At 38.8% G+C, this 27,261-nt stretch overlaps 1 long non-coding RNA gene across 1 annotated transcript in view; it reads right to left on the bottom strand.

Annotated features, from left to right (window-relative positions):
• Window positions 1–201: 201 nt before the first annotated feature.
• LOC141276013 (uncharacterized) overlaps window positions 202–27,261 on the bottom strand; it is an 83,933-nt gene continuing 56,873 nt past the window's right edge. The window contains exons 3-4 of the long non-coding RNA XR_012324786.1: window positions 688–780; window positions 202–271 (exon numbers count right to left, since the gene is read on the bottom strand). This is a non-coding gene — a long non-coding RNA (uncharacterized lncRNA). The remainder of the gene's footprint in view (window positions 272–687; window positions 781–27,261) is intronic.

The following is a 27,261-nucleotide window of genomic DNA, read 5'->3' as shown; positions in this document are numbered from 1 at the left end:
ATCATGAACGCCTTAAGGGCAAAAAATTAATCTCACTCCGATTAGTATTCCCAGTCATTAGATAACAAATATTTGTTGAGTGATGAATAAGTAAGACTTGCCCCAGCCTTGCCTTGTCTTCAGCTCTTCAGAACACTCAAGTTCTTCAATAACTGATGGGCACTTCAGCTGAGGTGCCTTCACTTACATCAGAGAATGAGCCCAACAACTGCATGCTCTGCTTCTCTTCCATCCAACATGTCCTGGTTTCCAGCTGGTTCCGTGAGCTTCCCTGTCCAGTGAGAAGAAGCTTTGAATAGGAAAGGAATTATAAAAGAACTAGGCTGCCTAGCGCATATCCCAGTAAAATTTAGGTGTTTGGAACAGAATAGAGTTAGTGTCAAAGGAACTCAAATTCTTCAATATGCCAAAAGGTAAATAAGTTGATAGGTCAGCATGTACATTCTAACTCAGGATAAGTTAGCCAAAACCAATTCAGTCTCCCCCCATAAGTGAGTATGTACACTTAGGAAAGCTTTCAAAGGTATCAACATGTCAGGACCTGCTCTGCAAATGTCAAAATAGGGCACCGGCCTTATCTACAAACAGATAATAAAGGAAGGGCCTGCTCACTATCTCATAGCAATTTGTCTGCATAGTTTTCTTCTAATCTACCTAATGCTGTCACAATCCCAATTTTATATTTACCTTACATTAATACTTTGTAAATCATTTTTGGTAGTGTAGATCATTGATATTTCTCAAGGGATTCTTCTGGAGGTCTTCTAGAATCTTCAAATTCTGGAATATAATTACAAGTAATTATTTTCCCTCTCTTTCCTCAGTGAGAAGCTGAGTAGATCTGTGCACACAGGCTTTAAATGCCCTTGACAGGTGACCAATTAGGCTCACTCTCACTAAGAGATTTGTTCCCACAATCCTGCCTTTGTTAAAACCAGTGAAATTCAAATTGATTACAAATGGTAGGCCCTCTGGAGGTAACTTGTGAATACTGAAAACCTCAGTGTTCACCCTGACAAGGCCCTGAGTAATACCCAGATCAGAGTGGCTGTCTTTGAGATTCCGTTGTGAACTACTTTACCTAAGAAAAACTATGAGAGTTCACAAGAAATCTATAGTGTGCTTTTGTCTCTAGCTTGGAGCCATTGAGAGACATTGGTGCAATCTGATGGTTGCGGGAAAGGACAAATAAAAAAATAAAACAAATTGTTATAATGACTTACCTTGTATACTATTGGGTTGGTCAAAAAGTGACTTTGGTTTTTAAGTAAAAATAAAGGACACATTTTTCATTTTCACCAAGAACTTTATTGAACAACATATTCACCCTTTTGTTCCACTACCTTCTGCCATTTTTCAGGCAACTTCATAATTCTGTCTTCCCAAAACTTTTTATCTTTTTGAGCAAAGAATTGTTCCAGGTGCCTTTTACAGTCTTCCAGGGAATTGAAATTTTTTCCATTAAGAGAATTTTGTAAAGACCTAAATAAATGGAAATCCAAAGGTGCAGTGTCTGGTGAATATGGTGGATGAATCAGAACTTCCCAGCCAAGCTTTTTGCTTGGTCATCAAAGAAACAAGCAGTCTTGTGTTATCCTGATGGAAGATTATGCCATTTTCTGTTGACTAATTCTGGATGCTTTTCTTTGAGTGCTGCTTTCGGTTGGTCTAATTGGGATCAACCGAAAGCAGCACTTGTTGGAATTAATCGTTTGGTTTTCCAGAAGGAGCTCATAATACAGGACTCCCTTCCAATCCCATCATATACACAATATCACCTTCTTTGGATGAAGACCGGCCTTTGGTGTGGTTGGTGGTGGTTCATTTCACTTGCCCCACGATCTCTTCCATTCTGCATTTTTGTACAGTATCCACTTTTCATCACCCATCAAAATTTGTTTTAAAAACGGAATGTTTTTATTACATTTAAGTAGAGAATCACATGCGGAAACACTGTCAAGGAGGTTTTTTTCGCTTAACTTATGTGGAACCCAAACATCAAAACAATGAACATGACCAAGCTGGTGCAAATGATTTTCAGTGCTTGATTTGGATATTTTGAGTATGTCTGCTATCTCCCGCGTGGTATAATGTTGATTGTTCTCAGTTAATGTCTCGATTTGATCGCTATCAACTTCAACTGGTCTACTCGACCGTGGAGCATCATCCAGCAAGAAATCCCCAGCACGAAACTTCGCAAATCACTTTTGACACATTTGATCAGTCACAGCACCTTCTCCATACACTGCACAAATCTATTTCTGTGTTTCAGTTGCGTTTTTACCTTTCTTGAAATAATAAAGCATAAATACGCTGAAAATGTTGCTTTTTTCTTCCATCTTCAATATTAAAATGGCTACACAAAAATTCACCAATTTTGATGTTTTTAAAATGCACACTTATATGACAGCTGTCACAGACAATCTAACAAAATTGTTTCAAATGAAGTTAAAACAACTGAGCGCTACTAGAGCCATCTTATGGAAAAAACCTAACGAAACTTTTGGTCAGCCCAATACTTTCTACATAACAGCTTTATTGAGATATAATTCACAGACATGCTATACATATTACTCATTTGAAGTGTACAATAGTTGTTACTATATTCACAAAGTTGTTCAGTGATTACAACAATCAATTTTAGAACATTTTTATCTTCTCCCAAAAAAACCCCAGACCCATTAGCTGTCACTCCCCATTTTCTCCCAACCCTCTCAGCCACAGGCAACCATCAACCTACTTTCTGTCTCTATAGAGTAGCCTATTCTGGACATTTCATATAAATGTGATCCTCTGCGACTGGCTTCTTTAACCTAGCACATTTTCAAGATTCATCCACACAACAGCATGTATTAGTACTTCTTTTCTTTTCGTTGTCAAGTAATATTCTGTTGTATGAATATACATTTTATTTTTCTATTCATCAGCTGATGGACATTTAGGTTGCTTCTACTTTTTGGCTATTATGAATAATGCCTATGAACACTCACATGCAAGTTTTTATATGGACATGTGTTTTTATTTCTTTCAGGTATATAACCAGATGTGAAACTGCTGAATCATATGGTATTAAGCTCTAAAGAAACTGCCAGGCTATTTTATAGAGAATCTGCACCATCTTACATTCCCACCAGCAGGGCATGAGGGTCCCTATTTCTCCACATCCTCACCAGCACTTGTTATCATCTGACTTCTTAACTACAGCTATCCTAGTGGGTATGAAGTGATATCTTACCATATTTTTAATGACTATGATGTTGAGCATTTTTTCATGTAGTTATTGGCCATGTGTATGTATGTACTATTTGAAGAAATGCATATTCAGGCCCTTTGCCCATTTTTAATTATTTGTCTTTTTATCCAATACTTTTAAAGTTTACAAGATGCTGTAGTGTATACTATTTCAAATATCGTGCTCAAGCTCAAGTGCTCAAGTGCTATCGATATTATTATTATCATAATTCAAGGAAAGAGAACTGAGACTCAGAGATGTCAACTGACTTGCCCAGGTCACTTGCTATCAAGTAGCAAAGCCAAAATTTGAACCCAGCAGAGGCATATCCCCTTATAACTATGAGCTCTGGAAAAAGAAGAAAGACAATTTTCTTTGTATCCCACCTGGTCCTGACTGGGCAAACCACAGTGTCCAAATGTCACTAAATCAAATGACACTAGAATCTCTACACTAAAGATAACTGCCCAAGAGAGAGCTGAGCTAGAGCACTCAATATGGATTGCATAATGACCATTCAGGAACATTCCCGAGCAAGAATCCTTTACAGGACTTTGTCATGAACCCCACTGGTAACACAGAATACAACATAAACTTCCCATATGGCAGGTCATCTTGCTGTGACCATCACTAGCTCTAAAATCACACTGCCAAATGAGGCCCAATAGATGCCTTGTTTTATTTTTCATTTCAGGATGGGAGGTCTTCAACTTTCTCATGATTGATAAGAACTTTCAGATGCTTCCAGATGCAGTAGGTAAATCATTCTATGGAGTCTGTGGAAACCATCAGAAACAGTTCTCACAATCTACAAAGTTCCAAAGAACTTTACGTGGAACACAAATCAAATACTACTGAAAGCACATGGTAAGCCTTGTGTTCATTTTAACATGAACATGGTATGAAAATTACAGAGCTGGAAGGAAACATTAAAAAATGAGGTAAGGTGGGAAAACACGGGCTCTGTGATCAGACAGACTTGATTTCAATTGCAAGTAGGCCTCTTAGTGGCTGTGTGAACCTTAAATAAGTTATTTATTTTATCTGAGACACAGGTTCTAGTTATTTTCTATAAAATGTTTAAAAAAATTTTTTTAAACCTATTATATCCTCCAGGATTGTCACAAAGTTAAATGAATAGTGTGTGTAAAGTGCCTGGCACATTATACCCAGTAATGGCGCCTGGCTTATGCGAGCCGAAGAGAACATCTGTAGGATCGTGGCAATGTATGTACCATTTGAAAAGAGTAGCTCTAAAAGAAGGCATACTTTTCTAGTATACATCCCACAGGGCATATTTTAATATAGTGGGGGAAAAAGATTGTTCAAGGCAATAAGCAAGTTCTTGGCAACATGGTATATGACTTTATGTCTGGCTGCTACTGTATCACTGGGAAGATCTTCTATAACCTTGAACCAAGGAAACAAACCTACAATATTGCCACAGAACAGTGTTTAGATGGAAATGAAGACATTCTTTGTTCTTTGCCTTCTTAAACAACTCATCACTCACTCTTTCAACAAGACCTGACAGGATTTTGTCTGTCTCTTAGATTCTGTTCTTTATCGGATGAGAGATGGCAGAAACACTTTATTAATGACATAACTTGATGTAAATATGCCACTGCAAGCTAGTGCTATTTTCAGGATTGGCGTTACGGTACACAGGCCCCATTATATTCCTGGAAAATAGAAAGCTTGTGCCCAGCTGATACCCTCAAGCAAGCATAGTGGGGACAGCCCACCATTTCAGGCTCAACGTGAAGAATTCCAGGCAGGTTAATCAGAATATTTTTATGGAATATATTTGAAAGAAGTTTAATATAATTCAGAAACAGTTCAAAAGGAAAAAAGATGGGACCTAAAACTGGCCACTGACTTTGGTTATTAGTGAAGTTGAATATTACATGTGTAATATTTGTATTTTCTCTTCTGCAATTTGTATATTCATGACTTTTGCTCATTTTCCTATTACAGTGTTTGTCTTTTTCCATATTGTTTAGATGTTTTAATATGAGGAACATTAATATGATTGTCAAATACATAGCAAATATTTTCTAAGTTTTTGTTTGCCTTTTTATTTAGGTTATGATGTTATTGATGTAGAGATGCCTTCCATTATAATGTAGTCAAATCTGCCATTTCCTTTGTGATCTCTTGCCTTGAAACATCTCCCTCTTTATTCAAACCTGATTTTACAACTGCTTAATGTCACCTGATGTTACAGAGAGGTCCAGGAAGGTGAAGACTGAAGGGTAGGTTGGATTAAACAATTAGAATGCCTTTGATCACTTTTAGGGAGCAGTTTCTGTATACTTGTGAGTTTTGACCCCAGATTGCTAGAGTATAAACAGTAAGTACAGACTAAAAACTAAGATTTCAAGAGCCTTTATGTAAATGAAAATAGACACTATCAAAGTCTGTGGATGGGGGAAATGAGGAGACTGACGCAACCTTTACTATGGCAGATCTGATATGCCTTCAGAGAGACAGTGTCCTTTCCTCACGATGGCTGTGACCCTCTTTGGTGATTAACTCTATCCTCAGAAAGAAATTCCATGACTCTATATTGGGTGATGTCTCAGAAAAAAGAGGAGGGAGGTTATGTATCATCATAATAGTGGTAAAAAAATGAGTTTGAAAGCTTTGAAGCATTTCTCCACGTTATTTCATTTTAGCCTTAAGTGTCAAAGTGAGATAGGTGGAGAGCTATCATTATTTCCATTTTACAGAAGAAGAAAATGAATTCCAGAGAGTTCAAGTAATTGACTAAGCCCAGGGTGGTACCTGGTGTGAAATATCAGACTATATTCTTATCCTCATAAATGTACAGTTTTGTGAGTGAGACAAGATATATTACAGGAACAATTAAGAGTAGCCAAGAGAGTACACACCAGCATCAAATTAAATACAATAAAATACTGTAATGAGTGGAGCTAATAATAAATGCCAGACAAATAGCTGAGAAAGGGTTATATCAATGTTGCCTCATTATTAGAGAAGATTTGATGGAAACATAGTATTTCAAATGGGAGTTGGATTTTGGCAGGTAGAAAGAAAGCATTTCAGGCAGGAACATAATGAGAAAGCATTAAGCTAGGAATGTGAGGTCTGGTGTAGGGAAGAAAAGGAGGCAATGAGAAGGCTGGCCTGTTGGAATAGGCTTGTTAGGAGCAGGATATTAGGATGGAAAGGAAAAGTCAAAATTTTAAAGGCCTAGAATAACAGGAAGAGATATTTGAAACAGAAACTGTAAGAAAAAGAGAAGCATTGCAGATATTTTCAAAGAGGAGGGAAATAAAGTGTTCCTTAGGAAGAGTGATATGATGAGAACATGGAGAGCAGATAGAAGGAAAAGATGCTAGAGCCTAGAAAGAGAGTTAAAATGCTAAAACTGCCATCCAGATGTGAGGTGATGAGGTCTTTATAATGGTAGTGGAGATAGAAAAGCACAGGGGTAAATTCAGAATCACAGTAGCTGAAGAAACTTCTTCCCAAGAGCTGAGTCCCAGGGAGTGAAGATAGTCTGATGACAATGAAAACAAAGACAGGCAAAGAGAAACATTTTTTATATCCATATTTGTATATATTTTGTGTGTGTGTGTGTGTGTGTGTGTGTGTATATATATATATATATATATATATATATATATATATATATATACACACACATATATACATATATACATACAGACTACTGTGCTCATGTAGCAGGCACCCAATAAATGCCTATTCCCTGCTCCCCGCTCCAGGGCCCTGCAGATGACACTGCTTAAGAGGTTTATTAGTTTAGACATAATAACTAGGATTGTGAGAATAGACAAGCCCTCGATGCAACAAATGCAGAAATTAAAAAAAAATTAAAGGCCCACGGAGTAAGATTCAAAGAGCGTTCACAGTTAATGGATGAGAGAAACTAACAAAGGTGATTAAAGGAACAGGGGAGAGTGTAGCTCCCTCTGACAACAGCACAATCACCTTCTAAAGCATTAGGTTTAAAGCCTCATATGCACTGTAAAGGGTGTGAACAGTAAAGTTAATAGACAAAGCAGAGTTATTCTGCCGAAGAGACCCATTTGAAAGTGAAATAGAGGTCAAAACCCCACTCTAACATGGAAATTGGAAACCACCAGATGTTCCAATGCTGTGGTATAGTTCAAAAAGGGCAGAATTGACGGGTTATTAACCGTGCCAGCTGGCATCGTGGAATTTATGTTTCCTTTGTTATGTGAAATGTACAATCATAACAGAAACATTAAAAACCTGAGCAGGTTCAAGGAAGGGCACAAAACAATATAAATCAAATTTTGCTGTAATAAATATAACGAACAGCAGAGGGCTCCCTTCCACATCTGGCAAATTCTCAAGGCAGACAAACTCCAAATGTTTGGAGAAGCTTTTTATTTTCTGGTAACTTCTGCTATCAATTGAACATTTTCATACATAAGGGGTAAAAAAAACTATGCATTTGTAAATAAATTACAAACACAATATTTAGATCACCAGGTCCTAAGGCTCTTTTCTTTAAATTTTTTTCCACTGTGCTTTTGCTAATGAGAAACTTTATCTGAAGTCATTAATAAAACAATTCAGGGTGGTCTAGTTATAAAATGCCTCAAGACAGAAGAGTGACAACAAGTTACAATCCAGAATAGTCAAATACTTAGCAATTATGATCTTGAATCATCTGACAGGATTTCTTTTTAAATGAAAGTAATGATTTTGGGAATTAATGGTAATATATGCACAATATGGGAAATAAAAATAGAAAGAGGAAAAAATCAGTAAGCTTATCCTCCAGGTATACCTTTAGTTAATATTTTGGTTTTTTTCAATCTCTTTTATGTATAACTTTGTTTCCATGTTAATACATAGTCAGACTGATTATATTGTGTATAGAATTTATAATTTTCATCTTGCTTCAATAATTAACATTTCAATAAAACATGTCATAGTCCATTAAAAATTTATTAGTATACATAACTTAAAAATTACATGACATTCAGTAATGTGAACATATGTAATAAAAGGTATTTAACCAAATATAGTTGGATATTTAAACACATTCTAAATTTTCTTTTCACATAAGTGTAATATCTTTTTGCTTAAAATCTCTTTTCTGTATTGTGAATGAGCTCCTTAAGCTAGTTTTCCAGATAAAAAGTTTTGACAACAGTGTATGAAATAAGTAGCCGGTTTAAACATAACTTCTGTTTAAGTGGGGATGAAACAGTTAAACTGTAAAACCTTAGCGAAGCAGCAAAATGACCATTTTTAGCAACACTGCTGCCCCTGAAGGACAACTGATAACAACACGTGGTAAATAACCATAGCATAGAATAGAAGAGACCACTCAGGTTTGATAATTCGCATCAGAAGCACACTACAGTCATATCTACATTTGTGTATTTTTATATCGCTTTTAAATCTATTTACATTTTTTTACATTTACCTGGGAAAATGGACATAGTACATTCTGAAATATTGGTATAATTATTTTCTTAATTTATCATGTTGTTGTTTTAAAATCCTGAATTAATGGAAACAGTAGGATTAAAAAGAGATATGTGAGCCAGTTAGTACTCACTGACACTTCGAGTGAAAATTTTTTTTCTGGTGTTTGGATAGCAGACCCAAATGCACACCCTTTAAAACACAGTGCCTGCAGGGGTGGACTTTTGGCTTTGCAGTGACCACGAAGTGTGAGTGGTATGATGGACTAAACACAAAATCTGCAGTCAGATGATTTGGGTTCAAGTTTCACCCCAATCATTACCAGATGTATGATTTTGGACTAGTGAATCCTTGGAATTCACTTAGGGGATTAAAAAAATACAAAACAAAAGACAGTAGAGTGATTTCTCTAACCCCTCTTATGTAATTCAGACTATTCACCTGATGACACAGACAGTATTTCCATAAAATTGCAGTTTTGGGCCTGTTATTCCTGTATCCAAACGCACAAACTAGAATCACAAGAGGGCTGCCCTCTGCAACCAGGACTCTAACAAATCAGAGCTGAGAGAGAACCAACATCTGGTTAAGCACTAAGATGTTTTAAAATCAAATCAAAACCCTATTTATATTTTTTATAAGATATTTTTAAAGTATTTTGAATCATTCATAAAGCACACTATGTAGTAGACTATGTAATCTGTCCATATTTTCAATCAGCTTTTTAAAATTTATTATGAAAAATAAGGATAAAAGTAGATTTTGCCCCAAACATATTGTCATGCAATTTGCACATTGTCCTTAGAAAGGACAATGATTTTTCAAAGGCCAGATTTACCACTAGTTAAGTAGGGCACTCATTTAAATACTGATATTTTTATTTAAATGCATATCTTTGATAGCTTCTTTGGATTCATCAAAGCATATCATTAACTACATCAGGAGTCAGCAAATTTCAACCGTTCAACTCAGGGGCCAAATTCAATTGGCCGCCTGTGCTTCATAGCCCACGAGTGAAGAATGATTTTACATTTTTAAAGGACTGAAAAAAATCAAAAGAAATCTAATATTTAATAACACATAGAAATTATATGAAATTTAAGGTTGTGTCCATAAAGTTTTTAATTTCATTAATAGAAAATTTGTTTTCTATTAATGTGGAAATTTTTCTCTCTTGTTATGTAAGTACTTACATAATATTAATTTTGCCTCTTGGCCCACAAAGCTTAAAATATTTTATTTACTATCTGGCTCTAAACAGAAGAAGTTTGCCAAACCCTGAACAATGCCAAAACCCAAAACCATTATTTAATGTTCCCTGGGCTCTTTATAAATAATTAAATACTTTTCCCCTTTAGCATTAGAAGCAAAGAGTCTACAACAATTTTTTTTTTTGGTTCCCAAAATTATCTGACTTTGGAATTACCAGAGTACCTTCAAAAAATATTGATCTTTGTGTCCCAGCCCCAGAGAAGGTGATTTAATTGGTCTGGGGTATGCCCTCAGCTTTGAAAGTTTTAAAAGATGCACAAGTGATTCAAATGTGGAGTTTATGAACCACTGATTTAGAACATTGGCAAATCTAATCTACCAGCTTCACCTGGGCCCTCCCTTCTGCAGACAGCCCTCGCTCCTTCTGCTAATTCCCCAGCGCACGGCCCACTGCAGCTGCCCCAAACCCTCCAAACTCTCCTTAAGCCTTCCATTTCCACTGCCCCAGGCTTCATTTCTAATAGCAAGTGACCTCCTCCCCAACTTGATTGAAAAGATCAAGGCCAATTCATCACCAAATTTGCCTGTCTTACTTCCTGAATGGAATTCCTTCCTTAAGTCCATTCTCTTCTGTCCAACCCTTCTAGAGGGAATATACTATGGTGATTAAAAAGAGATATTGAATCAGGGAGACCTGACTATGAGTTCCTGTTCCTCTACTTACAAGATATGTGACCTTGAACAAATTATTTAATCAGTTTGACCATCAGTTTTCTCATTCATAGAGTAGGAGTAAAAACAATCCTTACCTAATAGGGATCTTCTCGAGAATTAAATGAGATATGCTTGCCACTTAAAGTGCAGTCCTTAGATCATTGGCATCACCTAAGCACTTGTTAGAGATACAGAATCTCACATTCCACCCAGACCTTCTGAATCAGAATCTACATTTTAATGAGATTTGTTTGTGATTAGTGTACACATTAAACTTTAAGAATCATGGTGCTAGGAAGCTTTTCATTTCACTGCATGCCCAAGCAGAGTCTCTTTTCAGCCCTTCTACAACACCATATATATATATATATGAGATGGTGGTGGTTCCCTTGAGTGTGGTTTTTATGTCCAAAAACAGAATTGCTTAATTAAAAAGAAAATTGATCTGCCAGCCATGTACAAGATAATTTGAAACCAGGAGTAACTAGTGTGAGGGAAAGAGACGGTTAAAAAGTGCAGGGTTACCTTCAGGCAACTTAGGAAAAGATACTCCCTCTGAGCATTTATGACCCCACAGGTGTGCACCTGATGAGCTAACAGAGTCCCTGCGCAATTTAGAAAAACATACTCCTCTGGGTTCCTTCTGCCCTGTTTCAGAGCACATAACTTGCCAAATACAGCAGGGGCTCTGCCAGTTGGCCATGGGTAGTATGTGGCAACGCTTTAGACGTGAGATTACTTGAGGTCCTGAACTAGCATGCGGTCAATTGGAATGAAAATGATGGATTCCAGAAAATGCCAAAATGGTGGAGGGCAATGGGGAAAAGGTAGGGTGGAAAGTGGGGTTCTTAAGGAAGACTTCTGGGACGAGGTAGAATTTGACACAAGGGTTTGTATAACCAGGATGTGGGGGAGCGGGAATGAAATATTTAGTATGTTATGAACAGTATGAGAGAGATGACATTTGGAAAGTGGCAGCCAGTGGGCACCATATAGCAGGAAGTACAATGGACTAGGAGGCGAGAGGGGGTTATTGAAGAGTCTCAACTCTTAAGCTATGAATTTGAAACTACATTATTTCCTTCCAATAACAGCACCCAACTATGCTAGACCAAGCCACTGCCCAACAACATCTTAGCCCAAGTTTATGCTTTTAGTCACTTTACTTGATTAAGATTTAATGCTATATCCAATTTATCACATTCTCTCCCTTCCTCTAGCCAGGGGTGTGGTCTTTGTTAGATGCCAGCCCCCTTCCTCCTCTTCCCTGAAATATCTCCTTTAGAGTTGGGGCAGGACAGAGTGAGCTTGCATGCTTCCCCTTAACCCCCATCCCTACTTGTCTGTGGCTACAACATGCTTTACCCTCACCAACACTCCCTCTAAGCCGTAACTCTAGGCATTGGCAGTTCCTTATGAAATTTCGTCTGGCTGACCTCAGCTAGCACTGTTGTTTCACATTCTTTTGTCCCTCATTATGAGATTCCTCTAGAGACACATGACCCCAAACTCTAACTTCCTTGGCCAGTTGGTAGGTCTACAACATGTATATGTAGGAGCCCTCTCAGCATCTCTTAAAAGGGGGCACATGTCAATGGGGGAGGTAAGAAATCTTAGTGGCCTCTCCACTGGAGAGTTCCTTCCCCAACATGCAAGTACATATACTTGCACATCTGTGACTCTCTCTCTCCCTCTCTCTCACCTAGCAGCTCAGAGGTAGTTCATCAGCTCTGCTAAGCAGACATTCAACCAGGAAATGAAATGTCAGTAGGTCTTTCATTAGCTACCCCCAAATGTATGAATGATTCTCTTAGACTTCTCTTCAGTGAAAGAGAAGAGAGGAAATGGAAATGAGCACTTCACTCCCTCAAAAGGGTTTCTTCTCGGTTTTCATACATCAGCAGGGGATAAGAGATAGTGGAATGATAATGCCTGGTCTGTTGGAATAATCCTTCGCAGTTACACATGCAAAAAGATAGCAGGTCCCACTAGCTGCAGTTTTCAGGGCTTAGAATTTGGGGGACCATCTCAGCTCTGGGTCTTACTGATGATTCTGAGTCAACAGAGAAAATCCTACTCACCCCCTGTTGTTGCCCTGTTACAAGATTGAGATATTAATTCTCAGAGAAGGGAATATGTTTGCCTGATATCAATTAAGAGGTGAGATTTAAATACCAACACCATGCTCCTCCCACTGGTTCTTTTTTTTATAAATTTATTTTTTATTTTATTTTTGTCTGCTTTGGGTCTTCATTGCTGTGCGTGGGCTTTCTCTAGTTGCAGCAAGCAGAGGCTACTCTTCATTGTGGAGTGCGGGCTTCTCACTGTGGTGGCTTCTCTTGTTGCAGAGCACGGGCTCTAGGCACGTGGGCTTCAGTAGTTGTGGCACGCTGGCTCAGCAGTTGCTGCGCATGGGCTTAGCTGCTCTGCAGCATGTGGGATCTTCCCGGACCAGGGCTCGAACCCATGTCCCCTGCATTGGCAGGCAGACTCTTAACTACTGTGCTACAGTGAAGTCCCCTCCCACTGGTTCTTGATAAGTCAGCTTACTTATCCATAACTTGAAAGTTTTTAAGCTAGATGACTCCAGGAAAATGATACTGAACAGCCACATTTTGTAAGCACAGCCACCATTTTAACCCAGTGAGTACCTCTACGTGCTTTTTACAAATTGATATGATTAGCCATACTGCTGAATGCTGAGCCTAACTCACTCATCAGTTACAAGCATCTCAATGTGTTACATTGGTTTAAGAGAAAAAAACCCACTTCTTATTATCCACTGTATCCATTACTCCATAGATTTTGACTTGTTGAACACTGGGACATTAATACAACCAACAAGGAAATGGCGAAGAACTTTCCTTGGAAACACCGTTCTTCCTGCATCAAGACATTCCAACCTTGGACAGCTGCAGTTAAGCCAGCTTCCTGTGCCTTCAGAAAGGTCAAGCTGGAAATCATCTTAAGGAAACATTTATTTTTGAGTTAAGCCAGATCTATACAAGCAAAGGGAGAGAGAATGTTCCATCATTAGCTAAAGCATTTGGTTCATCTCCAAGGAGCAAACCAAGATCCTTTGCAGACATGTTTAAAGGTAGGACACTGAGCATTTACCTAAATCTTCAAGTTACTGAATATTTATGCAGTCTTTCATTTTACTGGGGATTAGAAGGTTTCCCTGCATGGAGATACTACACTGAGAAAGCCAGTGCAGGGCTGTGACCAGGAGGTCCATAAATACCACTGGGTCAGATGAAGGTGCTTTAGAGGCAATTGGAGACAAACATTATTTCAGCTAACAAGTATTTAGTGAGCACCTGCTCTGTGTTGAGCTCTGTGTGGGGGCTGTAAATGATGACTCAACATAACTTCTCTGTGAACCAGAGATATTTTCTATTCATTTTTTTCCAAAGGTACAACGCAGAGATATTATGGTTTGGCCAAATTCTCAAGGCTTTGTTCATCCTTATTGCACTGATCCATGCTTCTAGGTTCAAGATCTTTGGTGTTTTCCAGATGGGAAATATGCTTTCCCTCCTTTGATATAATCCATTTTGAGTTGGCACCAGCTGGGAAATCCTTGCTTGCCTCACTTAATTGAGCTGTCAGGCCAGTGACCAATCTACATTTTTAAAAAATAAATAAATAAAGGAAGAAAGGGAAAAAGGAAGGGAGGAAGGGAAGCTAAGGTTAATTCTAGCCCCTAGGTTTATAGTCTTAACCCATGGCTTTTGGAAGTGGAATTAACATGCCATTCTCCAGATGCTTTGTTTTGTAGAGTTAGGAGCCCCAAAGAAATATTTAAGCACTACTGTTAAAGAGCCAACAAGTATTTCATTGTGGTTAGATGATGCATTTCCCTCATTTCTATGTGTATTCTCTTCCCCTTGATAAGAGGTAATCAGTAAATATTTAATGGATGAATGGAAAAATAAATACATGTCCAAAGACAATGTGAGGGGGACCATGGACACCTAAGGGTTATGGTTCTGTTTTACCTTGTTGTTGTTGATTCATTCATATTTTAATTTTTTCTAATAAATCTTTTATTTTTCTAATTTTATTTTATTCTTTATACTTTGTTATTGTTCTGCTCCTTTTGGCTTATTCCCTTTTTTATTTTTTATTTATTTATTTTTTGTTGTGTTTCTGTTTTACCTTGTTTCAATTATATTTTTTTTCTAACATTTTTTTTAATCTTTCTAATTTTATTTTATTTTTTATTCATTGTTATTGTACTGCTCCTTTTTCTTCTTTGCTTTTGCTGGGCCACACAGCTTGCTGGATCTTGGTTGCCAGTCCAGGAGTCGGGCCTGAGCTCCTGTGGTGGGAGCCCCAAGTCCAAACCCCTGGACTAACAGAGAACCTCAGATCCCAGGGAATATCAATCAGAGTGAGGCCTCCCAGAGGTCCTCAGCACCAAGACCTGGTTCTACCCAACTGCCTGCAAAACTCCAGTGCTGGGTGCCTCAGGCCAAACAACCAGTAAGACAGGAATATGGCCCAACCCATCATAAAAAATGAGATGACAAAAAAATAGGTTACAGACGAAGGAGCAAGGTAAAAACCTACAAGACCAAATAAATGAAGAGGAAATAGGCAAGCTACCTGAAAAAGAATTCAGAATAATGATAGTAAAGATGATCCAAAATCTCAGAAATAGAATGCAGAAAATACAAGAAACATTTAACAAGGATCTAGAAGAACTAAAGAGCAAACAAACAGTGGTGAACAACACAATAAATGAAATTAAAAATACTCTAGAAGGAATCAATAGCAGAATAACTGAGGCAGAAGAACAGATAAGTGAGGTGGAAGTTAAAATGGTGGAAATAACTGCCACGGAGCAGAATAAAGAAAAAAGAATGAAAAGAATTGAGGACAGTCTCAGAGACCTCTGGGACAACACTAAACACACCAACATTCGAATTATAGGGGTCCCAGAAGAAGAAGAGAAATAGAAAGGGTCTGAGAAAATATTTGAAGAGATTATAGTCAAAAACTTTCCTAACATGGGAAAGGAAATAGCCACTCAAGTTCAGGAAGCGCAGAGAGTCCCATACAGGAAAAAACCTAGGAGAAACACAACAAGACACGTATTAATCAAACTAATAAAAATTAAATACAAAGAAAAATATTAAAAGCAGCAAGGGAAAAGCAACAAATAACATACAAAGGAATCTCCATAAGGTTATCAGTTGATTTCTCAGCAGAAACTCTGCAGGCCAGAAGGGAGTGGCAGGATATATTTAATGGGATGAAAGGAAAAAACCTACAACCAAGATTACTCTGCCCAGCAAGGATCTCATTCAGATTCGATGCAGAAATCAAAAGCTTTACAGACAAGCAAAAGCTAAGAGAATTCAGCACCACCAAACCAGCTTTACAACAAATGCTACAGGGACTTCTCTAAGCAGGAAACACAAGAGAAGAAAAAGATCCACAAAAACAAACCCAAATCAATTAAGAAAATGGTAATAGGAGCATACATGTCGATAATCACCTTGAATGTAAATGGATCAAATGCTCCAACCAAAAGACACAGACTGGCTGAATGAATACAAAACAAAACCAGTATATACGCTGTCTATAAGAAACCCACTTCAGACCTAGGGACACATAGAGACTGAAAGTGAGGGGCTAGAAAAAGATATTCCATGCAAATGGAAATCACAAGAAAGCTGGAGTAGCAATACTCATATCAGACAAGATAGACTTTAAAATAAACACTGTAACAAGAGATAAGGAAGGACACTACATAATGATCAAGGGATCAATCCAAGAAGAAAACATAACAATTATAAATATTTATGCACCCAACATAGGAGCACCTGAATACATAAGGCAAATGCTAACAGCCATAAAAGGGGAAATCAACAGCAACACAATAATAGTGGGGAATTTTAACACCCCACTTACACCAATAGACAGATCATCCAGACAGAAAATAAATAAGGAAACACAAGCTTTAAATGACACAATAGAACAGATAGACTTAACTGATATTTATAGGACATCCTACTTGAAAGCAGAAGAATACACTTTCTTCTCAAGTGCACATGGAATGTTCTCCAGAATAGATCACATCTTGGGTCAGAAATCAAGCCTTGAAAAATTTAAGAAAACTGAAACCTTATCAAGCATCTTTTCCAACCACAGTGCTATGAGATTAAAAATCAATTACAGGGAAAAAACTGTTAAAACCACAAACACATGGAGCCTAAACAGTGCACTGCTAAATAACCAAGGCTCACTGAAGAAATCAAAGAAGAAGAAAAAAAAAATACCTAGAAACAAATGACAATGAAAACATGATGATCCAAAATCTATGGGATGCAGCAAAAGCAGTTCTAAGAGGGAAGTTTATAGCAATTCAAGTTCACCTCAACAAACAAGAAAAATCTCAAATAGACAATCTAACCTTACACATAAAGCAACTAGAAAAAGAACAAAGAAAACCCAAAGTTAGTAGAAGGAAAGAAATAATAAAGGTCAGAGCAGAAATAAATGAAATAAAAACAAAACAATAGCAAAGATCAATAAAACTAAAGGTCAGTTCTTAGAGAAGATAAACAAAATTGATAAACCTTTAGGCAGACTCAACAAGAAAAAAGGGGAGAGGACTCAAATCAATAAAATTAGAAATGAAAAAAGGAGAGGTTACAACTGATACTGCAGAAATACAAAGGATCATAAGAGAATACTACAAGCAACTATATGCCAACAAAATGGACAACCTGGAAGAAATGGACAAATTCTTGGAAAGGTACAACCTTCCAAGACTGAAACAGGAAGAATTAGAAAATGTAAACAGACCAATCACAGGTAATGAAATTGAAACTGTGATTAAAAATCTTCCAACAAACAAAAGTCCAGGACCAGATGGCTTCACAGGCGAATTCTATCAAACATTTAGAGAAGAGTTAACATCTATCCTTCTCAAACTTTTTCAAAAAATTGCAGAGGGAGGAACACTCCCAAAGCCGTTCTACGAGGCCACCACCACCCTGATACCAAAACCAGACAAAGATATCACAAAATAGAAAATTACAGACCAATATCACTGATGAACATAGACCCAAAAATCCTCAACAAAATACTAGCAAACAGAATCCAACAACACATTAAAAAAAATCATATACCATGATCAAGTGGGATTTATCCCAGGGATGCAACGATTCTTCAATATATGCAAAACAATCAATGTGACACCATATTAATGAATTAAAGAATAAAAACCATATGATCATCTCAATAGAAGCAGAAAGAGCTTTTGACAAAATTCAATGCCATTTATGATAAAAACTCTCCAAGAAATGGGCATAGAGGGAAACTACCTCAACGTAATAAAGGCCATATATGACAAACCCACAGCAAACATCATTCTCAATGGTGGAAAACTGAAAGCATTTCTTCTAAGATCAGGAACAAGACAAGGATGTCCATTCTCACCACTACTATTCAACATAGTTTTGGAAGTCCTAGCCATGGCAACCAGAGAAGAAAAAGAAATAAAAGGAATACAAATTGGAAAAGAAGAAATAAAACTGTCCTGTTTGCAGGTGACTTGATACTATACATAGAAAATCCTAAATATGCCACCAGAAAACTACTAGAACTAATCAATGAATTTGGTAAAGTTGCAGGATACAAAATTAATGCACAGAAATCTCTTGCATTCCTATATACTAACAACAAAAGATCTTAAAGAGAAATTAAGGAAACACTCCCATTTACCATTGCAACAAAAAGAATAAAATACCTAGGAATAAACCTACCTAAGGAGGCAAAAGACCTGTACTCAGAAAACTATAAAACACTGATGAAAGAAATCAAAGATGACACAAACAGATGGAGAGATATACCATGCTCCTGGATTGGAAAAATCAATATTGTGAAAATGACTATACTACCCAAAGCAATCTACAGGTTCAATGCAATCCCTATCAAATTACCAATGACATTTTTCACAGAATTAGAACAAAAAATTATGCAATTTGTATGGAAACACAAAAGATCCCAAATAGCCAAAGCAATCTTGAGAAAGAAAAACGGAGTTGGAGGAATCAGGCTCCCCGACTTCAGACTATACTACAAAGCTACAGTAATCAAGACAGTATGGTACTGGAACAAAAACAGAAATATAGATCAATGGTACAGGATAGAAAGCCCAGAGATAAACCCATGCACCAATGGTCACCTAATCTATGACAAAGGAGGCAAGAATATACAATGGAGAAAAGGCAGCCTCTTCATTAAGTGGTGCTGGGGAAACTGGACAGCTACATGTAAAAGAATGAAATTAGAACACTTCCTAACATCATACACAAAGATAAACTCAAAATGGATTCGAGACCTAAATGTAAGGTCAGACACTATCAAACTCTTAGAGGAAAACATAGGAAAAACACTCTGACATAAATCACAGCAAGATCTTTTATGACCCACCTCCTAGAGTAATGAAAATAAAAACAAAAATAAGTGAATGAGGCCTAATTAAACTAAAAGCTTTTGCACAGCAAAGGAAACCATAAACAAGATGAAAAGACAACCCACAGAATGGGAGAAAATAATCGCAAACGAAGCCACAGACAAAGGATTAATCTCCAATATATACAAAGAGCTCATGAAGCTCAATATCACAAAAAAACAAACAACCCAATCAAAAACTGGGCAGAAGACCTAAACAGACATTTCTCCAAAGAAGACATACAGATGGCAAAGAGACACATGAAAAGATGCTCAACAGCACTAATTATTAAAGAAATGCAAATCAAAACTACAATGAGGTATCACCTCACACCAGTCAGAATGGCCATCGTCAGAAAATCTACAAACAATAAATGCTGGAGAAGGTGTGGAGAAAAGGGAACCCTCCTATACTGTTGGTGGGAATGTAAATTGATACAGCCACTATGGACAACAGTATGGAGGGTCCTTAAAAAACTAAAAATAGAGCTACCATATTATCCAGCAATCCCACTCCTGGGCATATATCCAGAGAAAACCATAATTCAAAAATACACATGTGGGCTTCCCTGGTGGCGCAGTGGTTGAGAGTCCGCCTGCTGATGCAGGGGACAAGGGTTCGTGCCCCAGTCCGGGAAGATCCCACATGCTGCGGAGCGGCTAGGCCCATGAGCCATGGCCGCTGAGCCTGCGCGTCCGGAGCCTGTGTTCCGCAGCGAGAGAGGCCACAACAGTGAGAGGCCCACGTACCGTAACAAAAAAAAAAAAAAAAAAAATACACATGTACCCCAATGTTCACTGCACTATTTACAATAGCCAGGACAAGGAAGCAACCTAAATGTCCATCGACAGATGAATGGATAAAGAAGATGTGGTACATATATATAATGGAATATTACTGAGCCATAAAAAGAAATGAAACTGGGTCATTTGTAGAGATGTGGATGGACCTAGAGCCTGTCATACAGAGTGAAGTAAGTCAGAAAGAAAAACAAATTTCGTATATTAATGTATATAGGTGGAATCTAGAAAAATGATACAGATGAACCTATTTGCAGGGCAGAAATAGAAAGGCAGACATAGAGAATGGACGTGTGGACAAGGTGGGGGGGAAGGGGAAGCTGGGATGAATTGGGAGATTAGTTTTGACATAAATACAGTACCACGTGTACAATACATAGCTAGTAGGAACCTGCTATATAGCGCAGGGAGCTCAGTTCAGTGCTCTGTGATTGCCGAGTTGGGTGGGATGGGGGGGGGTGGGAGGGAGGTCCAAGACGGAGGGGATGTGTGTATGCATATGGCTGATTCACTTCCACTGTGCGGCAGAAGCTAACACAACATTGTAAAGCAATTATACTCCAATTAAAAAAAACAAAAACAAACAAAAAAGGCAACCTGAGTGTTTGAGAGCCTGCCAGTAGGAACTAATGATCCGTGACACCTGGTAAAAGGAGACGAAGGCACCAAGAAAAGGCTCAGCAGAGAGGTAGAGTTACCCAGACACAGTGTTATTGGCCATGGGATAATCTGTAGATTTGCAACATTTAAAACATGTAGCAGAAACAGAAGTTGTGATACCTAGAAGATCTTTCTTATGAGCTAGAATAATGAAAATCTAACCAACTTCCTTTGTAGAAGTAGCTCAGTCCTGTTTAATACAAAGAACCAAGCAATCAATTAACTTATTAGAACAGATCAAAAAATAACACAGAAAGTAGAAGAGAGAAGACAGGCAGTGGGGAAAGAGAAAGGTAGATGGGAGGAAGGGGAGAGGAGGGAGGGAGGGGTAGGAAAGAGAGAGAAATTTTTTCCCTCGGAGCTAACCTGGGGGTGTAGACTCATTAAATAAAGAGCATGTCTTTACTTGAGAGATGCCATTAGGCTCGAACTAATGCCATGAATAAGACATCAATTTTCTGCTAGTGCCACTGAGAAGAGATGAAGAGCTTCCAATGGTTTGGGGCAGCTTAGTGATAACCAGGAGCCTGCAGTCTGTTTGCCAAGTTTATTTCAGAAATGGACAAAGAATGAAGTGAAACAACAAAATTTATGTTCCCTTTTGGTCCACAGCTGAAACATCAATCTCCAATGTGAGAGATGAATGCAGTATCATCCCCTCAAGTGTTTTGTTCTCAATAATACGTGCTTGCCTGCTCCAGGAGAACAATATTTGTTAGAAAATGCAACTGTACGTAATCCATGGACATTGTTACCATGCCTATGTTTTGCTTTAAAATACTTCAGCATAAATAGCATGTGTTAGTTTAAGTAAAGCCTTAGGTGTAGTGTGCTGTCCTAAGCAGAAATTCCCATCCCAGGGATGGTCAGTAAGCTACTTAGTTATAGTTAATTGGGAAGCCCACACTCCAGAGGAGGCTAGCACAGCCTTCAGGTATCTTTTTCTCTATCCACACCAGAGGCTTAGGAAATTAGCATAAAGAATATTAGAAATGGGCTCTCAGTGATGAAATTAATGACACCCCGGATATATAGAGGAGGTACAATAACATAGTTTCAAGAGACTCCCCACCCTATAATAAAATTTTAACCTGACCTATAGCCTGTGCCCGCTGTCCTGTATCCAGCTGGGAGGTCAGAAGACTTCTGTTTGCCTGATGTCACCTGTCAGAGTAACAGAATCCTGTCTCAGGAAATCGGTGTGTCTGCCTCAACTAAACCTTCCATGTAATGGGTAGTTAAATCACCTAAAGTCAGAGACCTAAGACCTCCTCAGTCTTAAAGAGTAGAACAAGCTAGCCTGGCCCTGCCTAGTAATAAATGTTAATGAATGTCCATATGTGACTCAGAATTTTGTCTGAGAATTTCTTTCATCATCAGTTCATATCAAGGTGATGAGAGAGCAGCATCAAACCATTGAAATCTCCTGTTATCTACCAAAACTAACTTAAGAGCTGTGCATTTCCAAAATGGCCCGAGTCAATTTGCTACAGATAAACAATTAAGTTTAACAGGAACTGCTGCTTTCAAATTTCCCTTTCAAGTGTTGGAAAGTTCAGCTCGAAAGAGAGTTCCTGGAGCATCAGGCCACTCAAGCCTAGATACTGACAATTCTAGCTGCTGATTACGGCACCGATCCCTGCTGTGACTTTGGCCTAAGCCTTCTGATTACTGAAACAGGTTGCCTCATGTTACACTGGCGAGTTGGTTCCCAGCTATGAATGCTGCTCTCAGCACTTCAAGATTTGCTGTGATTTTCTACACCACAAGATTTATGTGTCCAATGTCTCTCCCTCTCCCCCCACCTCTGTATATATATATTTATATGCCTAAGATATTAATGTGGAAGATTAATATAATGAAGAAGATTAGTGTATACTTTAGACATAATGTGTTCCACTAAAGTGAGCACTGACTCACAAAAATGTCTAACATACAATTAACAATTCAACATTAAGCCATTTAAAATATAAGGCATCAGGGTTTCCCTGGTGCCATGCCACAGTGGTTAAGAATTCATCTGCCAACACTCTATGATATAAATCACAGCAAGATCTTTTTTGACCCACCTCCTAGAGAAATGGAAATAAAAACAAAAATAAACAAATGGGACCTAATGAAACTTATAATCTTTTGCACAGCAAAGGAAAACATAAACAAGACGAAAAGACAGCCCTCAGAATGGGAGAAAATATTTGCAAATGAAGCAACTGACAAAGGATTAATGTCCAAAATTTACAAGCAGCTCATGCAGCTCAATATCAAAAAAACAAACAACCCAATCCTAAAATGGGTAGAAGACCTAAATAGACATTTCTCCAAAGATATACACATTGCCAACAAACACATGAAAGGATGCTCAGCATCACTAATCATTAGAGAAATGCAAATCAAAACTACAATGAGGGGGCTTCCCTGGTGGCGCAGTGGTTGGGAGCCCGCCTGCCGATGCAGAGGACACGGGTTCATGCCCCGGTCCGGGAAGATCTCACATGCCGCGGAGCGGCTAGGCCCGTGAGCCATGGCCGCTGAGCCTGCGCATCCAGAGCCTGTGCTCCGCAACGGGAGAGGCCGCAACAGTGAGAGGCCCACGTACCGCAAAACAAAAAACAAACAAACAAAAAACCTACAATGAGGTATCATCTCACACCAGTCATAATGGTCATCATCAGAAAATCTACAAACAATAAATGCTGGAGAGGGTGTGGAGAAAAGGGATCCCTCTTGCACTGTTGGTGGGAATGTACATTGATACAGCCACTATGGAGAACAGTATGGAGGTTCCTTAAAAGACTAAAAACAGAACTACCATACAACCCAGCAATCCCACTACTGGGCATATACCCTGAGAAAATCATAATTCAAAAGGTCATGTACCACAATGTTCATTGCAGCTCTATTTATAGTAGCCAGGACATGGAAGCAACCTAAGTGTCCATTGACAGATGCATGGATAAAGAAGATGTGGCACTTATATACAATGGAATATTACTCAGCCATAAAAAGAAACGAAATTGAGTTATTTGTAGTGAGGTGGATGGACCTAGAGTCTGCCATACAGAGTGAAGTAAGTCAGAAAGAGAAAAACAAATACCATATGTTAACACATATATATGGAATCTAAAAAGAAAAAAAAAATGGCTCTGAAGAACCTAGGGGCAGGACAGGAATAAAGATGCAGATGTAGAGAATGGACTTGAGGACACGGGGAGGGGGAAGGGTAAGCTGGGACAAAGTAAGAGAGTGGCATGGACATACATACACTACCAAATGTAAAATAGAGAGCTAGTGGGAAGCAGCCACATAGCACAGGGAGATCAGCTCGGTGCTTTGTGACCACCTAGAGGGGTGGGATAGGGAAGGTGGGAGGGAGCGCAAGAGGGAGGAGATATGAGGATATATGTATATGTATAGCTGATTCACTTTGTTACAAAGCAGAAACTAACACACCATTGTAAAGCAATTAGATTTCAATAAAGATGTTTAAAAGAATTTTTTTTAATAAATAAATAAAGTGGGTTTCTTGCAGGAAAAAAAAGAATCTGCCTGCCAATGCAGGGGACATGGGTTCAAGCCCTAGTCCAGGAAGATCCCACATGCTCCAGAGCAACTAAGCCCATGCGCCACAACTACTGAGCCTGCGCTCTAGAGCCCACAAGCCACAACTACTGAGCCCACGCACCGCAACTACTGAAGCCTTCATGCCTAAAGCCCAAGCTCCGCAACAAGAGAAACCACCACAATGAGAAGCCCGCGCACCACAATGAAGAGTAGCCCCCACTCGCCACAACTAGAGAAAGCCTGCGCACAGCAACCAAGACCCAAAGCAGCCGAAAAATCAATAAATTTTAAAAAAACAACAAGGCATCAATGTAGCTTATGTTCCACAAATACATTTTCAGCTGAGACTGAATTGTAGCTTTGGAATAGAAATAACTTAGACAAAGAGTATTTGACTCAAAATATAGAAGGTTTGATGATGGCAAATTGGCCCATCACAACTAACATTTTTAGGCATGTTTCCTTACAAGGTCTCAAAACATTTTACCAAGAGTTTTCATTTCTTAATTTCAAAAGCATTGCTGTGCTCACTTAGCAGTGCTCACTTAGCAGATGAATAAACTGAAGAATAAAAATTCCTTTGTTTGGTCCTCCAGTAGCATATGAAAAGTCAAAGACCAAAGGAAAGTGACTCTTTGAGCATATCTTCTTTCAAATCCAAATCATACAGGTAGGTATTCTGTTCTACAAATTAGTCCTACAAAGACTATAAAGAAAAATAGCAGTGACCTTCCTCACCCTTGCCCATACCCAGTCCTGCTTTCCAATGACACCCAGTTTTTAATCTTTTAACTATTTCCTCTAGTATTCATTCACATTTTAAAATAAGATACGCATGCTGCTGTTCTTAGTTTATGAATTTTACATGGTAACCTATTGGTTCCCTATGGTGGAAATTGAAGACTCTATCTCTTGAGCTCACTGGCAAGATTAAATTTACACAAAGAAGCCAGAATATGAAGAAGAAAGAAAATTTGAGGAGAATTCTTTGAAGACATTTATGCTGTGATAACCAGTTCTTTTTCCACCAAAAGGGCAGGGACGAAATGTCAGTTTCAACTTCCTTAGCTTCAAGTCCAAAGAAAATGGGCTTCAAAGTGACCACCAGAGGGAATCACACGCCGTCCTCTAGTGGAACACAGTAGAAATGTCTCTAACTCCTGCCCAGGAAATCTTGAAGGAAAGAGAACCCAGTAGGCTGCTTTGGTGGCAAGACAGAGAGAAAGCTGGGTGTGTGTTGAGAACTGTGCTTCCCTCTGATGGTGGGTCAAACATCTGTGAAACTCAGGATCCAGATGTAGAACCTACAGAGGGTATGGCAAACACAACCTAAGTTGACCTCCAATGAGTCACAATCCCATAGAATTCCCTCCTCTAGAATATGGGCAGAACCTCTGACTGGCCTCTAGCTGATAGAACATGGCAAAAGTGATTGGATGTCACTTCTTTGACTATGCTACATTGTGTTGTGAAGTGTTGGAGTGTCCCTCCCTTGATTAGGTAAAGAGGATGGGATAGTCACTTGTGTCACATTACATTCCATTGCATAAGACTTCCTCTTTGCAACCAGGCTAGAGATTCAACTTCTGTCTTTGAAAGAGTAGTTGCCATGCTGTCAAAGCACCTTGAGAGGGAATATGACAGAGAACTGCATGTTCTAGGAGCTAAGAGCAGTCCCTGGTTGATGACCAGCAAGAAAACATGGACCCCAATCCTACAACCACTAGGAAATGAGTTCTGCCATCAATCTCATGAGCTTGGAAGAGGAGCCTGAGCTCCAGAAAGAAATGTATCCCATGTGAACCTTGACTGTAGCCTTGTGAGACCTTAAGCAGAGAACCCAGCTAAGTTGTGCCCAGACTCCTGACCCATGGAAACTGAGATAAGAAATGTGTGTGATTTCAAGCCACTAAGTTTCTGGTAATTTTTTTATGCAACAAAATAAAATGAGTACAATAGAAATGCTGTTCTGAGGTAGTATCAGAAAGGATCCTGCCCAGAGCACAAAAAGACCTCTGACAACAGGAATCCATGGATTGATCATCTAAAACCAGAAGCTGATTGAGGGTTGGGAGTGGCCTGTCAAAGGACAATATGCACTGCCCATCACAAAGAGGTACCTGATGATGGGAGCCTCCAAAGAACTCACAGGTCAGGGGAGAAGAGGTGAACTGTCTGACAAGTATAGAGAGCACACAGCCACTGTAAACAAAGAATGCTCTTAACAGGGCCTAATCCAGAAATAACACAGTGAGTGGCCTATCAACGGAATCCTTGCCTGACCTAGGAATGAGCCTTCCTAGCACCGTGAGACAAATTGGTCATGAACTGCCTCCTAAACCTGGGTCAAATTTATGACCAGTAAGGGGCACTGTAAACAAAGAATGTTCCCTGCCATTGCAGTTCTACGAAGATCAAATCATTAGCCACTGCAGTTACTGACCTACAAGTATACCCTGAAAGGAATTCAGGGTGAAGCATTCTGTCTTTTGGATATATGGGCCCCTAGGTAGTTAAAGTGAATATCTAAGGAAGAATTTCAATGACCCCAGATTCTTGCATCTCCCCATACATAGAAAAGCACTAAAAGCATTGAATGTCTGATCCTCGTGACTAGCAGTAACCTTTCACTGAGATCTTGAATGCACGTATATATACTGGCTCCTCCTATACCTCTTTGGAACAGTTTCTCAGAGCTACCTGAGAGGCTGTCTTCTGTCTCCTAGGCTATAGTCTTCAGTAAGACACTGAATAAACTCGACTCACAGCTCTTAATGTTGTGTTTTTTTCTAGTTGAAACCACCAAGAGCCAGGGCAAATTCCCCATTTCCTGACCCGTCACATAGTGTGTTAGTAAAACAGCTATCCAGAGAGGGAAAAGTCCTGATTTATAACACTTGCCAATTTCTGTGGTGTAAACATACCCACCATGACTGATTTCAAGCTACCAATAGCTTAACAATCTTCTCATAATTTTCCTGATATTTAACAACTGGCTTCTGGGAGCCAGTGCTCTAATACACCAGGGCTGCCTCTACTTCCTCCACCCTCGAGGGATCAGCCAGCCTCCAGGAGTAGGGACTTCGGGGAGAGAACAGAAGTCTGACCTTCAACAATAGGTCTTCAGTCAGGGGGAGGGTGAGAAGAGACTTTAC

Source organism: Tursiops truncatus, chromosome 12 (genome assembly GCF_011762595.2).
Source record: "Tursiops truncatus isolate mTurTru1 chromosome 12, mTurTru1.mat.Y, whole genome shotgun sequence".
Classification (NCBI taxonomy): Eukaryota; Metazoa; Chordata; class Mammalia; order Artiodactyla; family Delphinidae; genus Tursiops; species Tursiops truncatus.
Note: the sequence above shows the minus strand (reverse complement) of the source record. Positions and strands in the feature narration are given on the sequence as shown.